The 16,932-nt window shown below is 47.3% G+C and overlaps 1 protein-coding gene across 2 annotated transcripts in view; it reads left to right on the top strand.

Moving 5' to 3' along the window:
- LOC119168432 (beta-alanine transporter-like) overlaps nt 1–16,932 on the top strand; it is a 70,608-nt gene that overhangs the window by 15,733 nt on the left and 37,943 nt on the right. For both annotated transcript variants that reach the window (XM_037419837.2, XM_075866717.1), the window contains exon 2: nt 4,348–4,518. The gene's annotated coding sequence lies outside the window, so the exon portion shown is untranslated. The remainder of the gene's footprint in view (nt 1–4,347; nt 4,519–16,932) is intronic.

The following is a 16,932-nucleotide window of genomic DNA, read 5'->3' as shown; positions in this document are numbered from 1 at the left end:
TCATGAACAAATATAAATGACACGATGTTTTTTGTGGAAAGTGCGTCTCGTCGCAAAAATGATGACAAAGGGAGCTAGTTCAGTTTCTTTTTATCTGCTTAATTGCAGCCATAAATGATTGTAGAGGTTTGTATACGGCGCCCTTGGAAGCAGTTGGTTCCGCAGCGAATAGTGTGAGGTGAAAAAGGCCAACACATCTCATAAATGCTTCCTTGAATGGGTGATTCTTGCCAGAATACTAAATTGCATGGTTGTGGGAGGAGGTCTACAGGCTTCATTTTGCGCTTTTCATTTTGTGTCCAGCAAGCCATATTATGTAATAGCATCTCGTCCTCGTTAGTTCGTAGTCACACAGCAAGTATACTTGGGGCGTCCCTTATACTTTGAATACGTTCCGTATAAGCAAAAACAAGCCCTCAGAACGGACAATACTAGTGGCATGTCGCTAACAGCCATCGCGAGCATCGATCGCCACGCATCGGTGACGAGTTTGAAATTAGGTTTGTGTTGTGCGCTTCCGTCTATTTCATGGCAACGACAACCTTCGTTTTCGTGATCGAAGACACGCAGGGACAGTTGCTGTTGTCGTCATCGGCGGAAACTGGGATTACCAACTTCACCGTAATGTGATCCAGAGGGAGAAAAAAAGGCGGCTCCCGCAAAAGAGCCTGCATTTGGATTTGAGGCAATTTTCGTAAAAAAAACAAGTTTCATCTGGTTGTTCAGCTTTCTCACCAATGAGGTAATGCACAGCATTTTTCTTTTTCGTGGATATTTATCGCGAAACCTATTTACAAGTTATTAGAGTAGATATCGCATGAACATTATCTTCACCTAGTGACAATCACCACGCTCAGCGTTCGGGATAACTGATAGTCACAAATATCAAAAACTGCTGCTGATACCGAAGAGTCCTAAATCGCACAAATTGCGTTTCAAAGCTTGCCAAAAGTGAATAAAAGTAAGTACTTCCATTGATTTTCCTAGTACGACTGGACGGCGACAACCATCTCCTGCTTTTTAGCAGAGAAGTTAATTAGGCTCGCATGATGTCTGTTGACGCCATCATCGTCGTAGCTTTCCGTCGGACTGAAACATGGGTGTTACATATACCGTTCATAGAGAGTTCATTGCACACATATAGATTTAACATAGACAGTATTTTGTCCGTGCATCTGTTCGTCCGTCCCTGCACCTGTTCATTGGTCCATGCATCCGTCCGCGTCCGTATATGCATCTGTCCTTGCCTACGTGGATCCATTCGTTCGTCCATGCGTGCGTCCATCCTTCGATCTGTGTATTTGTCCGTGCGTTCTTCCGCCCATCTGTCGTTCTCTATACTAGTCAGCGACTTCAAAGTACACAATATAAGCCTTGGGACGTAGCTTCACTCCATCACCAGCATTCACTTCGTGGATCAGCTGCCAGTTTTTTTTTTCGCATTCGGTTTACTGATCCCTCCCTCCCCTTCCGCTAATGCATGTGAAAGCTTTCGTATAATAACAATGTTTGGAGTTTTGCGTCCTAAATCTGTAATACGATTATGAGAGAAGCTGTTGTGGAAGGCTCCTTAAATTTAGAACCCCTGGTGTTCTTTAATCGTGCGCTGGCGTCACACGATACAGGTTACTTCAGCATTTCGCCTTCGCCAAAATGCGACTGCCGCGGACGTGATCGAACGTCTGAAGCTCTCAGACCAAACGTGGCTCTGCAGTGCCTCTGTATCATCCGCCTTTGACCAAATGACGATGTCATATGATGAGGCAACAAAAATGTTGGTGACGTGTTATTTCATAATGATGTCGTTGGGTAACGTCATCACATCATAACCCCTAACTCAAAAGTATTTATGCGAGGTTGTCACGACCACTTTACACATACTGCATTCCCGCCACGGGAATGATGTCAATGAAATGAGTTCAAAAATATGGCAAAAAAAAATCTCTCAAAAAAGTTCTACTTTGTGGGAGTTGAGCCCACAACTTCTTGGTTGACGACTATAATAATATTAACGCGATAGCGTTAGAGAGCTCGTGTCGCAGAAATACCGCCATCGGCGTCGACACAGTTGGTTGTGAGCGAAAAATCGGCCGTGAGCGAAAAATTGAGAAAGAAGCAAATACAATAAAGAATAAAACTTCTGGTCCCGTTGAGGATCGAACCCGGGCCGTTTGCGTGACAAGCAGGTGTCCTACCAATAAGTTAAGGTGTTACTTGCAGCTGCTTCGGAAAAGGAAAATTGGCCCCGTATCTGCATGTTACACTGCAAATGTTGTCGAAAGACGATGGCCTTGCGTCTGGAGAGAATGAATAAAACGTTTATTTGATGTTCTGCGCAAGAAAATTGGTGAATGGTATTCTTGAGGCGCTGAGTTGGGGTGCCTCGAGCGTGCAGCGGAGGCGGACGAGTGCATCAAGTCACTTCACACGTCAGACATGAGCGCCATCTGGCAATTATCTTGGAAAACGAAGCGCACTCGTGGCGTGCGCGCCCGTCTCGGAGGTGATAAGGTGCAGAACGCAAGGCGACGGGTATTTGCCACCACCATGTCGTCTTAGCAAAGCGTTGGAAACACTTGCCTTTCGTACAAGCGTTGCATGTTGAGCGCAGCGTGATTAACGCTACCGTCCTTATAATTGCTGATGTATGCCTTGTCTAGTAAAAGATATACATTCAAAATATTGACGTGTTGTTATGGTGCCTCAGATATGCGCAATATTTGCTTTTTAATTGACAATCGCACAAATATGAACGCTAAACCTTGAGAAATATTGGTGGGCGCTGCGGATAGGGTCGGTTGTTTGGGTATCGGCCGGCCACTCCGGTGCCGTTAAGGGCGGAAGACGTCGCTGCGGTGACGTCTACAAAAGTATATTGCCTCTCTGAACGCTTAGTTCGCGCAGGAGGCCTAAGGGACGGCTTCATGGTCTCCCATAGTAGAGTACCTGGTACTCTAAATCGTTAACTAATTTTTCTAAACACCCAAATACACAGACAGACCAAATTTTTTCCGTCGAAGGTCCCCAAGAAACACTATTGTCTTTAAAGCAATACAGAAATGTCATGTAGCGGAAGGAGTCTCCCTAACGCATTTTGTTCGACAGGTGTCACGAAGAAAACGAGATCATTCGGAAAGTTGTAGGAAGGCCGTCAAATCGCCGCTAAAAACACACAGGAACTTTCAGACAGCTCTAAAAATGGACAACTATGTCCATCTAGCGGAAAACATATCATGCCTCTGCAAAGGAGTTGATCAAGCAAACAGTAAACGCTAGATAATGTGCTGCCATCTGTGAGGCCTTGTGAAACTCCTTATGGCTTTCACGTTCCTGAAACTTAGCGCGTTGAAATAGCGGTCCAGAGACCTTGTAGATCCACTTTCGTGCTAAAGAAGGGCTTATGTTGAAGAAAAAAAATCACGTTTTAGTGGTCCGCATCATGTCAGCATACTCCAAATTACCCGCCAAAAGTTGAAACTTTCACGCCACTGCTGCAGTGCACAATGTTGCCCGGCTTGACTGCGCGTTCGCCGACCTTAGTAGCAGCTGAGCGAAAGTAGCAGGAGCTACAGCAACAACAATGAGAATTTAACAATTTCCTGCCATGGCATTCGAGATAGAAGGCGTGCTTGGTTCAACGTGGCCCCTCTAGATGGCACGACGTGTCCAATTTAGCCATGAGAACATTGGATTTTTGAAACACTCACTTCATTTCCCATAGTAACGTCCAGTGGCTGATTTCTCCACGAATCAAACAGAAACGAACAAGCAGCATTTTATTACGTCTCTTGATGCACGGAATGTTCTTTATTTAGTGGAACTAGTTCAATTACTTGTGGTTAGTTGTAGGCGGTGACTCTGACGTCATGGAGATCATTTTGCAGATGCCCTACTCTTGGCGCATGTGTTCTCATGCATTTACATTAATTGCTCGCTAAGTAAGGCGCTGCTGCGGATAATATTGTCGTTTTAGACGTTGTCATACACTGCTCTTTCACTATGACATAAATTGTTATTTGAATTTGGTGTACCTTTGACTGTGCCAAAGCAAGCTACCATTAGGACGCCGCCCGCCAACATGGCGCTGCGCGAGAAATACGACATGTTCTTTCGCATAAATTTCTTGAAAAATGCAGATTAATGGAGCAAGGATAAGTGATAAAACGGCCACGCCACGGGTAGTGGTTGTTGTCGCCGACGTTAGGCATTGACATGGAATTGTGTCACCAAGTCAATGTGGGCCCATACGTGTCAGAGGATGCCAATGCAATATGCATGCTATTCTAGATACCTAATAAACATTCAACTACTTCTTTCAAGGCACATTTCACTTTCCTGTTATTCCAGTTCTTCTGACAGAGGGATCAACCTGCTCTTTCTGCATCGCTCATGCTGGCACCTGCGAAGCCGTTCTCTTCTCGCGTTCAAGGAGACATCTAAGGCTAAAAGCACCTTAAGAAGTCACGACGGACAGCAAGTTCGCCTTCTTCAAGGAGACGCCACGAAGACGGAACGCAGGTGAGGCGATTATGTAAAGAGCGTGATACCCAGAAATAATATTTCACATATGATCAAGACAATTGTCCAGAAATCTCGATGTAAGCGCACTTGAAAGAACACTAGATAGTCATAATTTTCGCAGCCCTCCTCTACGATGTCTCTCATAATCAGAATTTGGTTTTCGGCCATAAAACATCAGACATTATTATTATTATTATTATTATTATTATTATTATTATTATTATTATTATTATTATTATTATTATTATTATTATTATTATTATTACCTAGAAGTTTGAATTACAAGTTCGTTTCACGCACTTAATAGGGTGGGAAAACTTTGCAGGCGCTTCAATCAAGACGTACATAAGAAGCCACCGTGTATAACCAAAAATTAAAGAGCGTTCATGCACAGTACAGCTGCCATTTTTATGAAACACATGAGCGTGTGGTAGATAGCCATGTAGTTCACTTGTAGCGGGGCGCAGTGGCAAAATACTAAAATTGTAGGTGAGGGTGGTGTCTCTTTCACTGTCTTAACACCCATCACGAAAGTGTCATTATCTTACCTTTTCCTCTTGGTATCTAACTTCTGTTAGGTGCCTTCGGCGAACAATTACTTTCAATAAGAATTGTTCAATCCCTTCTTATTCCACAGCGACATAAAGCAAGAAAGAAAAAAAATCAGGCGAAGGAAAAGTGCAAGAATGGGTGCGAGAAACTGGCGGAATGGCATCACTATCGCCTTCTATTTTCACATTTGGTCGCTGCACTGCGTTGCATGTGTGGTGCGAGGCTGCTTGCGACGCGGTCGCATGTTTTCTGTCATAGTAGTTTCTGCAGATTCACGAAGCGAATGCTCATGATGGAGCGAAAGGGGCGGGAGGGGGTCTTTGGAAGCCAGTCTACGCCATTTTATTCTACTTAGTGTAGCGCCACTTATTGATGCTTATTGATCACGTTACAAATATTTGTTGCGCTCTGCATTTACATTCTCTCGTCGCGACGGGAACGCTGGAGGCTAAGCAGAGAGGGATGACCTGGGAAAAGAAAATACGACACGCGCGCCTCATGACCTTGAGAGCTTCTCTGTTTTTTTGTCTTGGAATACGCGGCTTCTCAATGCAATCGCATGTGCACGCATGGACAAGTCGCGGCCTTCCGCGGTCACCCCCGTAACGACCGTGCACGCCATGCTCAAATCAGCAAATTCCTGATGCCGTGGCTGTGACGATTGAATTTTGAGCTTGTAGCGTCATTTTTCGTGAGAAGAGAGAGCAATTTTTATCTGATTAAGAATTTTTTTGTGAATTTCATGCTGCGCGCTGCGCTATATTACTTGGCTCGCGTGTTTTAGGAAGCCTATCGACTACCAATGTGCAGCCTTTTCTGACCATGTTCAAAAAGTGCTGTTAGGGTCCGTTTAATAAGTGTATGCGAGCGGCTTTCGAGTAATACAACGGGCTATACACGCTTTGCATGCGTGCTCTAGGTACGAGTGGCACAGCGTCGACGCAACACCTGCGCGCGGTCGGTATGCACGCTGCGTGCCCTTTGCTTATATTGCCGTGCACAACATTATGACCTCTATCGATATGCTTGGTCAGAGAGGGTTTCGGAGGAGCTCCGCAGCTGTTCCAACGGCCGATGGGAACCTACATAATTGACCTACGATGACGACGAGGGATATCGTGCTAGCCTAAAGAGCATGCTAAATAGCTTCGATTCTAAAATGACAGCTGTACGACAAAAGTCACGCATGATCATCCACTCTCCGACAGGAGTACTCGTACTGAACAGTGAGGTCGTTGTCTGAAAGAGCGACTCGTTGGACATAACGATAACCACCGTCTTAAACAGGGCAGCACCATGACACTTTCCTGCATCGCGTGTGGGCGCACAACAACCTTCCGGTATCAAACGTGGTTAAGAAGCAGTACCGTAGCAAGACATTTTCTGCCGGAGTAGTTCAACCATACCCCGTGTGTGCTCGTGTGCGCATTTATATGTGTGAGCGCCTCCCCTAATCCCCTGATCGCGCGGCTGGCCCGATGAACGGGTGTGCTCACACTGGGCTTATGGTGCGGCTTCCAGGAGGGTTCTAAAACATCCGTGAGAGGATACCCCGCACCTCTACCAGTTGTTACGTCGCTCCAGAGGTGCAGACAAGATTCAATGAAGGCTGAGCAATAAGACTCTTACCACACGCATTGCTTGAGGTTGCGCGCCAGAGCGGAGTTACACACGCACTTCCTTTTTTTTTACTGGTTTGTGCCTTTACCTTTGTTCACGACCCACTACTAGAGGCAGGTGGCAATATCTGCACGTGCCATGTTTAGAAACTTCAGCAGATGGGGTTGAAAACCATATCTCACTATTCTTAGCAACGCGAGATGTAGGAATATGTCCAGCATGCACAGGTGCCTGATAGCCGAGGTCTTCGCTACCAACCGAAAGAGCCATGGTTGCATATACGATCGATTGATATGTGGGGTTTAACGTCCCAAAACCAACATATCATTATGAGAGACGCCGTAGCGAAGGGCTACGGAAATTTCGGCCACCTGGCGTTCTTTAACTGGCACCCAAATATGAGCACACGGGCCTACAGCATTTCCGCCTCAATTGGAAATGTAGCCGCCGCAAATCGGGATTCGATCCCATGACCTGCGGGTCAGCAGCCGAGTACCTTAGCCACTAGACCACCGCGGCGGGGCGCGGTTGCATAAACGAGCCGTCCCGATAACGCTTAGCAAAGAGGAAATATATTATCTTGCGTTTGGTCGAAAGGAAAACAACAAAGTAACGGGGAATCAACGGAGGCCATCCATGTTAGAAATATGGGTGATAAGCGGGTCCGTCAGGGAGGCATCTCTCCATCACACGAAGAATACACTCTGTTGCGCAGAAACTGTCTTTCATAGTTTTGACAGTGCTTTTTTGTTGTCCAAATAAAAATGTACATTTGATAACGGATCACGGCATCTTAATTTGATAACTACCTCTCCCCCACGCCTCTAGCCCCTGTATAGGCATCCTGCGATTTTCATACCCTTCTCTGAGAATAAAATTACCAGGTGCAACAATTTTCAACTGAAGCACGAGCAAGAAATTCACAAAATGAATAGCATCCATGAGTCATAACTAGAGAAAAAAACACGCATCATTTGGGGGGAGGGGGTGTCAAACGATTGCTGAAGCTTCAGAGCAAACACCTAAACCAAAATCACGTTAGCATAAAGGCGTACCGGTGAAGATACAAAAAAAAAAAGAGAACGTGTTCCTGTGAATCGTTACTTACAAGTACCCCAACTGTCCGTGACTGTGCATACGTTGTTTGCTGCAACTACCCAGTGAGAAAGAGAAGACGCTTTATTTCACGCACTGCGTGATTGGAAATGCGTCGTATGAAAAATTTGCCCCCGTATATGCGTGCTTCACTGCAAAGGTCGTTGAAAGATTATAGCTTGGAAGCGCTGCATGCGTTAGAGTGCTTCCATGCGGGAGCGCATGTGAACGAGTGCATGGAGCACTGTACCACTACCAAGTGCAACCTGGTTCATATCCCTGCTTTTTTTTTTGCTCTTCTCTTTCTCTCTCTACAAGGCGTGAGATGTGGGTGCTATCGGACAGTAATGTAGAGAAACGAAAGTGTTTTAAAACACAGAATCACTAGTAGGTGACAGTGCCGTTTCAGAAAAGCATAGGGAACGCCCACTCTTACGTTTAGCGTAGCATTTTCAGTGCAGCATAATAAACACAGCGGTCTTGAGAATTACAAATCTATGCACGCTCAAAGTAATGAAAACAACTCGCCTAAGGCTCACGTATTGCTGTTGCGCCTCAAGCATGAGCAATATTTGCTTGCTTGATTGACAATTTCTACAGGTAATAACGCAGCCGCCAAGTTAATACTATGATTAGCGTTGAGCAAAGGGTCGAACTTTCTGAATCGACTGACAGAGAAGCCAAGAGAAAAACAGGCCGACCAAAGGTATTGCGTTGAAGTATTCCAAAAAAGACAATCGTTTTTAAAAAAGCAACACTAGTAACTTTTCGTACAATCTCGACAGAATAAAAATGCTGCAAGAAATTATTATGCGGGATACCGATAATTTCGCTCAGTAGTCACGCTGAAGTGGTTTTGGCACACGTAAAACTTCAATACCATGAGACATGATTGACTGATATGTGGGGTCAAACGTCCCAAAACCACCATATGATTATGAGAGACGCCGTAGTGGGGGGCTCCGGAACTTTCGACCAGCTGGGGTTCTTTAACGTGCACCTAAATCTGAGCCCACGGGCCTACAACATTTCCGCCTCCATCGGAAATGCAGCCGCCGCAGCCGAGTTTCAAACCCGTGACCTGCGGGTCAGCAGCCGAGTACCTTAGCCACTAGGCCACCGCGGCGGGGCAAAACTGCAGAATTATGAGACTGTGATAGACTGATAGGTGGGGTTTAACGTGCCAGAACCGCAATATGATTAGACGTCATAGTGGAGGGTTGCGGAAATTTCGACCACCTGGGGTTCTTTAACGTGCACCCAAATTTGAGCACACGGGCCTACAACATTTCCGCCTCCATCGGAAATGCAGCCGCCGCAGCCGGGTTTCAAACCCGGGACCTGCGGGTCAGCAGCCGAGTACCTTAGCCACTAGGCCACCGCGGCGGGGAAAACTGCAGAATTATGAGACTATGATAGACTGATACGTGCAGTTTAACGTGCCAGAACCGCAATATTATTAGACGCCATAGTGGAGGGTTGCAGAAATTTCGACCACTTGGGGTTCTTTAACGTGCACCCAAATCTGAGCACACGGGCAGCATTTTCGCAGCCATCGAAAATGCAGCCGTCGCCGCCGGGACCCGATCCCGGGAGATGTTGTGACACGCGTTCGAAAGCACGTACGATATACGGCCGCCCCCCATTGACTCTGCCGTCGTCATGATACGAACAGTGCAGCTGGATTTCGGTCCACAGCAACATTTGTGTTGCGGTCACAGGCGACTCTACAGTGGCTGTCAACCTATCATTTTTCATACATTGGATGCCGCGAATCTCGTACTGTTTCTTTACACTATCGAAACGCAGTGCGGCACTATACGGCCGCACGCGTGCATGGTTATCTAGCGAGTACGTAGTTAGAATTCCGGAGGTTTCGGCTTACAATTGGAACGAACCTTTAAGCCAACACAGAAAGCAAAGAACAACGAAAAACGTTCGCCCTGAAGGCCACCTAACGACAATTTTTTAAGTAACTACAAATAAGTGATACGTATGGTTATTAGTCCTTCCCCAATAACCCCGACATTTTTGCCTCCGGGTCGATGATTGGCTCTTCAGGCTGCGTTGGGCTGTTCGAAAGTGACGAGCCTCCCGTCACTATGGGATCTGCTGTCTAACATTCGAGGTGATTTAAGAAAGCGCGAGGGATCAGAGAGACGTCTCCTGGCAGGCTCACGAGGTGGCTCATGGGTCAAACGGTGGGTGTATTATAATTGTCTTAATATATTTTTCACTGTGCGCCGGCGTTCTGGTGTATAATAACGAGGGAAATGTGACGACTGGCTGTTCTGGCGAAGTATTGCGCCTACAATAACCAGTTCTTTGCACAAAAGTGTCGTGTTTCATTTCTCTCAAACGCAGGCAACGATAGAACTCAATCCAATGGCACAAAAAATGCAGTAATTGTGCGAACAAAAACGAGTATCACAGCCGTCAAACAAACCGAGCCTGGCTACCCCCTGTCCAAGCATAGCAGCGCATGTTCTGATCGCGATTGCTTCATGGCGGTAAATAAGGGAAGCATTGTGAAATATAAGGGAGCTATGTACTAGAGCACGTGGATTCACAATTTTTACACGCTAGGAAGTCAGCTGGAAACTGCAAGTCATTGAAGTAATAAATTAGGTACAAAAGAGTTTTATAATTTCTATTTTGTTAACGATTTGTATTGCGCAACCATGAGAAAGACGTGCGGTTCTTCATGAAAGGGGTGGTGTCAAGAAGCTTGCAGCTTGCGCGTTCGTTTGTTGCGAAAGCTCCTGTTTTTGCTCCAGGAAGCATGTTCAATTGTAGCTTCCAATGCACGTGATATATACAGACTCCAAAAGTCTTGTGTTCTTGGTGAATAATTTAATGTCACTTTTCTTTATGTGAGCGTTCTGGAGGGCCGAGTTGGACACTAACATTACTATGTAGGAAGCATGAACGCATTGCTTGCTGCACCGTGTGCTCTCACACGCACACGCTATCAACCATCTGGTCGCCTTCAACACCACTCGATAAACTTCTCTAATAGATAAGATTAGCATGTATGGTGATGATGATGGTGATGAAAAAAACTTTTATTGGGGTCCTGAAGGATTCCACCCCCGTTTTATAGGGGTAGAATCGCGGGCCGCTCCCACGTTGGGACGGGGAGGCCCAGCCTCACCGCCGCATCGTGGGCCTTCTGGACAGCCTTGAGTTGTTGTATGAGAACCGGACTCGTGAGCATTAAATGAAAGGAGTTCTCAGAAAATTCTTCACTTTTTCTTTGTAAAGAGGGGCACCTCCAGAGCATGTGGTTAAAATCACTGCGATTCTGGCAGTCTGGACAAAGTTCTGAAATATCGGAGTAATGGCTATAGGTTACGAGGCTAGGGTATGTTCCCGTCTGAAGCATGCGAAGAGAGATTGCCTGTGGCCTAGACAACTTTTCGTGTGGCAATGGAAATGACCTACGGCCTAATTGATAATGCTTCGTTATCTCGTTGAAGGTAGTTAAAATGTCCCTAAAATGAAGGCTGCTGGCTGACTCCTCTGTCTGAGAAGCACAAGTCCCGGCGCGGTAAGTGAAGCCTCGCGCCTTGGAGTGGGCTAGCTCGTTGACATTGGGAAGGCCTCCAACCCTTAAGCCAAGGTGAGCAGGGAACCAAATAATTGTGTGGTGGGTGAGTTCCTTGTGAGCGAGAATTCTCAAAACTTCCTTGCAAACGGAACCAGAAGCGAAGGCCCTAGCAGCGGATTCAGAGTCCGTATAAATATCAGTCCTTTGTGGATCAAGGAGTGCTAGTGCAATGGCCATCTGTTCTGCTTTGTAAGAAGAAGGGGTTCGAACTGACGCCGAGGATAAAATCTGACCTTTAGTATCTACGGATACTACCGCAAAGCGAGCGGAAACGCCATATTGGGCGGCATCAACAAAGCATGAAACAGACGATTGTTTGTGAGCTTGAGCTAAAAGAGAGGAGGCTCGAACGACACGCCTGCCCGCGTTGTACTGTGGATGCATATTTCGTGGAAGGGGGCATACTTTGATGCGAGAGCGTATATAATCATCGAGTGGCGTATTTTGCACTTCGAGCGTCAGGGGGTTGACTCCAGTGTCAATCAGAATCTTTCTCCCCGCTGGTGTGATCGAAAGCCTGGCAACCTGTGCCGTTTGTTGAGCCTCGATAACTTCTTCAAGCGTGTTGTGGACTCCAAGTTTCATAAGGTTCTCAGTGCTTGTGCGCATAGGAATACCAAGAACTTTCTTGATGCTTTTCCTTATGAGGATGTTCAATTTATTTCTTTCGTGGAGTTGCCACCTGTGCATAGATGCGACATAGCTTATGTGGCTCATCAAGAATGCATGGAATAGTCTGAGGAGGTTGTGCTCTCGAAGACCACCCCGACTGTTGGAAATGCGTGAGATTAGTCGGATGACCCCTTCCGCCTTGGAAGTCAGACGGTCGATCGTGCGGCCGTTCTGTCCATTAGCCTCGATAATCATGCCCAGAACGCGTATGAAGTCCACCCTTGGAATACGCTGCCCCGATGCCGTGTGCAGCCTAATGTCGATGTCAGCCAGTGGTTGCCAGTTTTTGGGTTTGGGTCCCCGCCTCGTGGGTCGATATAAGAGAAGTTCGGACTTTGCTGGCGAGAGCTTGAGGCCCATTTCATTTATGTAGACTTCAACACAGTCTACGGCCCCTTGAAGAGAGTTCTCCACAGAGCCCTCCGAGCCACCGACACTCCATATGGTGATGTCGTCCGCGTAGATGGCGAACTTGATGCCCTCTTGGTTTGAGAGCTTTGCAGCAAGGCCGCACATTGCAATGTTAAAAAGCAGTGGGGAGACGACTGAGCCCTGCGGGGTGCCGAAGGAACCAAGATCGTAGGGCTCAGACTTGAGATCCCCAAGCTGTATAGTGGCTTTTCTATTCCTCAGGAACGAGCTGGTGAACTTGTGAAAGTTGGCTCCTAAGTTGAGAGAAGAGATGGAGGCAAGTATGTGGGAGTGCGAGACATTGTCAAAGGCCTTTTCAAGATCCAGACCGAGAATAGCTCTAACGTCTTTTTTCTCCTGATCTATGATGTGATGCTTCAGCATTTTCATGACGTCCTGAGTAGATAGGTGTGGTCTAAAACCTACCATGTTGTACGGAAACAGGTTAGTCTTCTCTATGTGCTTTGATATTCGATCGTTGATGACATGCTCGGCGACCTTGCCTATACAGGACGTCAGTGAAATGGGTCGTAAGTTGCTAAAACTGGGACTCCGGCCAGGTTTAGGTATGAGAATAACCGACGCCCTTTTCCATTGCTCAGGGAAAGTCTCCGTCTCCCAAATACGATTGATTTCTTTGGTGAGGTAGGTGATAGAGTCATCGTCTAAATTGCGTAGTGTCTTGTTTGTAATGCCATCCGGGCCCGGGCTGGAGTTCCCATTAAGATTGTTTAAGATGGTGCGGACCTCTTCTTCCTGGAAGGGCTTGTCCAACTCGAAGGCTGGTGATCCCGTGTATTGCGCGTAGCCAGAAGGAGGCCGGGTTGTGTCCAAAGGGAGGTATCTCTGTGCCAGACACTTCGTTATTTCCGTGTCCGATTTAACCTTCCTTTCTGAGTGCAGTATTCGGTCTACCAAGCGCGTCTGGTTGGATTTAGATTTGGTCTCCTGCAGCAGGTGTTTGAGGAGGTTCCATTTTCCCCCAACTTTCATCTGACCATCCACCTTGTTGCAAATCTCGTCCCAATGCTGTTTTTCCAGCGTCTGACAATAAGTTGTTATTTCTTGGTTAAGACTTGCGATGCGTTTTCGCAGTCTTCGATTCATACGGTGTGCTTTCCACCTGGCTAGGAGGGCGCTTTTAGCCTCAAGAAGATGAGCAAGCCTACTATCCATTTTATTGACCGGTAGATCAGTCTCTATCGTTTTGGTGGCCGACTTGACGTCTTCGACCAGCTGAGACAACCACTTGTCGAAATTCGGTGAGTGATTATTCTCTTCTGCGCTCTTCGCTCTGATCTTACGGAAGAGGTCCCAATCTGTAAATTTGAAAGCTTTAGGGGGCTTTGCTTGAATTTGTAATGTCGTACTCAAAATACAATGGTCACTCCCCAAGTTTTCTCCTAAGTTTAACCATGATACCTCCCCCATGGTTGTGACAAAGGTGAGGTCTGGGGTAGTATCCCTAGAGCAAGAATTTCCAGTGCGGGTAGGAAACGTGGGGTCAGTGACTAAAGTAAGATTCAGATCCGATACCGCTTGCCAGAGCTCGGCTCCCTTGGCAGTGGTGCGAGGGTAGCCCCAAGCTTGATGGGGTGCGTTGAAATCTCCCGCTATAACTATGGGTGCGTCCACTTTCCTAGCGATCATAACGGCTTTTGATAACAATGAGGTGAAGCGATGGTGCCTGCCTTTTGGAGAGCTATATATGTGGAGTATGAAAATGCTATTTTTAAGGTTGCTGCCAGGTATAATTTCTAAAAGAGAGTGTTCAATCTTGCTATTTGCCATGTGCATATTGTGCTAAATGTAAGTGTACTTCTTGGACACAAACGTGCAGATACCGCGGCCATTTGGAGGTTTTGTGATGTGATGGGTGTAGCCTGGCAGGCTCATTGTTTCCGTAAGCGTCTCCTGTAGCATAATAACATGTGGTCGAATTGGCTGGGATTTAATATACTGCTGGAGAGCTGCCTTCTTTGATTGGAAGCCCCAGCAGTTTCACTGCCAAATTACAAAATTTTTAAGGTGTCCCGCCATTGTTGGGACCCTCAAAAGCTGTCTCCTGAGAGACGCTACGGGTTGCCACCTTCTGCACGATCCTGACCTTAGGTATTACTTGGGCCGGAGTAGCCTCGGCTGATTGTAAAGCTTTAACTTGGTCAGCCTCGATCTTTGTGACTCTGCTGTCCAATACCGCAATTGACTCGACCACCGCCTTGAGAGCATTTTTGATATCATTCAAGGTTTCCTTGACCTCTGTTTTGAAATCTCTGTCCTCGTTATTGGCCGGTTGTGCTAGCGCTCTCCTTTTTGTTGGTTTTGCCCCTGGATGGACGTCCATGGGTACCTCATCGTGACTCGCATCCGATGTGGCCTCTGTACAGGGAACTGTGTTTGAAGGAGACGGAGACGAAACCTGCTGTGATTTCCTTAAGTCGGCTATTTCTGCCCTGAGTTGCTCGACAATGGCCCTAAGGTTAGCATTTTCCCTTTGCATCTGCGCATATATATCTGAGTGTTGCTCTGGATTGGTACCCCCCTTTACCTGTGGTTGGGAGCCCTTGATCTTGGATGCCCAGGCCTGGTACTGATTTCCTTGCTGCACACCATTGCGGACGGTAGGCACACGTGAGTTAGAACGGCCCTTGGATCTAGAATGTCCTCTGGATCTCGAACGGCCCTTAGATCTAGAATGTCCTCTGGATCTCGAACGACCCCTTGCTCTGCCTCTGGAACGGGATCGCCCTCGCGGTGGTTGTAGCTGTTGGCTGACGTCACGCGGGCGCCAGCTGCTGCTCGGGCGCTCAGTCGTAGCCCGGCCACCTGCAGCGGCTGGTAGTGATAGGAAGTCTCCTCCACTATCTGTGAAGTTCATGTCGTCGGCGTCTTGTTCCGCAAATTCCATCGTATATTGCATCCGTCGCTCTCGTCTTCGTCGACGGACTATGTAGGGCACTTGAAAACGATGCTTACACGTCTTGTCTGCCGTGAGATGTGGACCCCCACACAACTTGCATTCTGGAGTGCAGACGTGACCCTCCGAAGGAGATGACATACCACACCCTCTACAGACGGCCTCCTCTGGATGGGGACAAACATCGGCTCGATGACCTAGCTTTCCACAGGCATAACAGACATCGGTCTGTCGACGATACAGGGTGCAGCGAACCAAACTATTTCCACATATGACGTAATTTGGCACTTTCAGTCCGTCAAAAAGGACGATTACCGTGGTGGAATTCTTGATTCTTTTCACTTGGAGTGCAGTCGGGTTCCTTGGGTGTACAATAAGTGAATAAAGTTGTTCTTGACCGATGTCCGCGTCAACACCTCTGATGATACCTTTGCAGGTGTCGTCGGGGGCAGCTCGGTAGGCACTAACATCAAAACTGGTGGTACCGAGAGTAATGGCGGTGATCTTGGAATACACTCTGGCGTTCCTCTCCACTGGAGTGCTTATAACTGCAATGTTCTGCATCATATTCGGGCATACCACGTCTTCCGTGACTTCTTCCTCACTGAGCGCTGCAGCCACTGCGAGTGCCTTCGCGAACTTAATTTGACTCACAGTTCTCATGTCCAGGCCATTTCTAGGTCTCACGATGACTCGATGGTGATCTCTTGGAAGGTAAGGAAGTATAGAAGCAGCGATAAGACGCTTCTTCACCGCAGCCCGGGAGCGCTGAGGCGACCACGCGTCGCCGTGCATGGAGACGCTTGCTTGCGTCTCGGTCCTGGGGGTATGCGTCCCACGAAGTTTACGTTTAGTGGTAGCCCCAGACCATCCAGAATCTTGAAGATCATCGGGAGTGATATCCTCCCCATCGACAGAGACTTGCATAGACATTCCGTGCGTAGAGTGCTGGAACGCCCTTCCGAGAAGAGCCGGCGGCCGCTCCGCCGTAGCCTAAGCCTAGCGCGCTCAGCTGAGCAGATGGGCAAACAGAAGAGTCTCGAAAAAGTGTCAAAAAGCTCACCCACAGTGAAATACTTGGTATCGATGTAGTCCGTGTGGTTTTATGCGTCGACTGGCACCAAAAGACGCTCACAAATGCACGAAAAACTGTCCAAAAACATTTTCGAACGCGGAGCCGATGTTTTCACATCCACACGAGACGGCGTCCCCCTGAGGGCCCTGTATGGTGATTCGGTGTAATCACAAATGCTTCCGCAACGCCGGGTCACCAAAAAACAGTATCGAGATCTTGTGACACTTCTTACAACCACAATTGGAGGTGCGTTTCTTTGTTTTCGCTTAGAGACCTTGGCTAAGCAAGCAAACAAACAAACGAACAAACAAGCAAGCAAACAAACAAACTTGGAGGACGTTTGAGCTTCGCGTTCCAGAGGAAGAACTTATAGCGAAATCGGACCATGTTTGTGTTGACTTCCAAATCGCTAGCCTGCCCCCGCTTCCCTGTGGACACTTGAATAATTTATTCGTCACA

This window comes from Rhipicephalus microplus, chromosome 6, assembly GCF_043290135.1.
Source record: "Rhipicephalus microplus isolate Deutch F79 chromosome 6, USDA_Rmic, whole genome shotgun sequence".
Classification (NCBI taxonomy): domain Eukaryota; kingdom Metazoa; phylum Arthropoda; class Arachnida; order Ixodida; family Ixodidae; genus Rhipicephalus; species Rhipicephalus microplus.
Note: the sequence above shows the minus strand (reverse complement) of the source record. Positions and strands in the feature narration are given on the sequence as shown.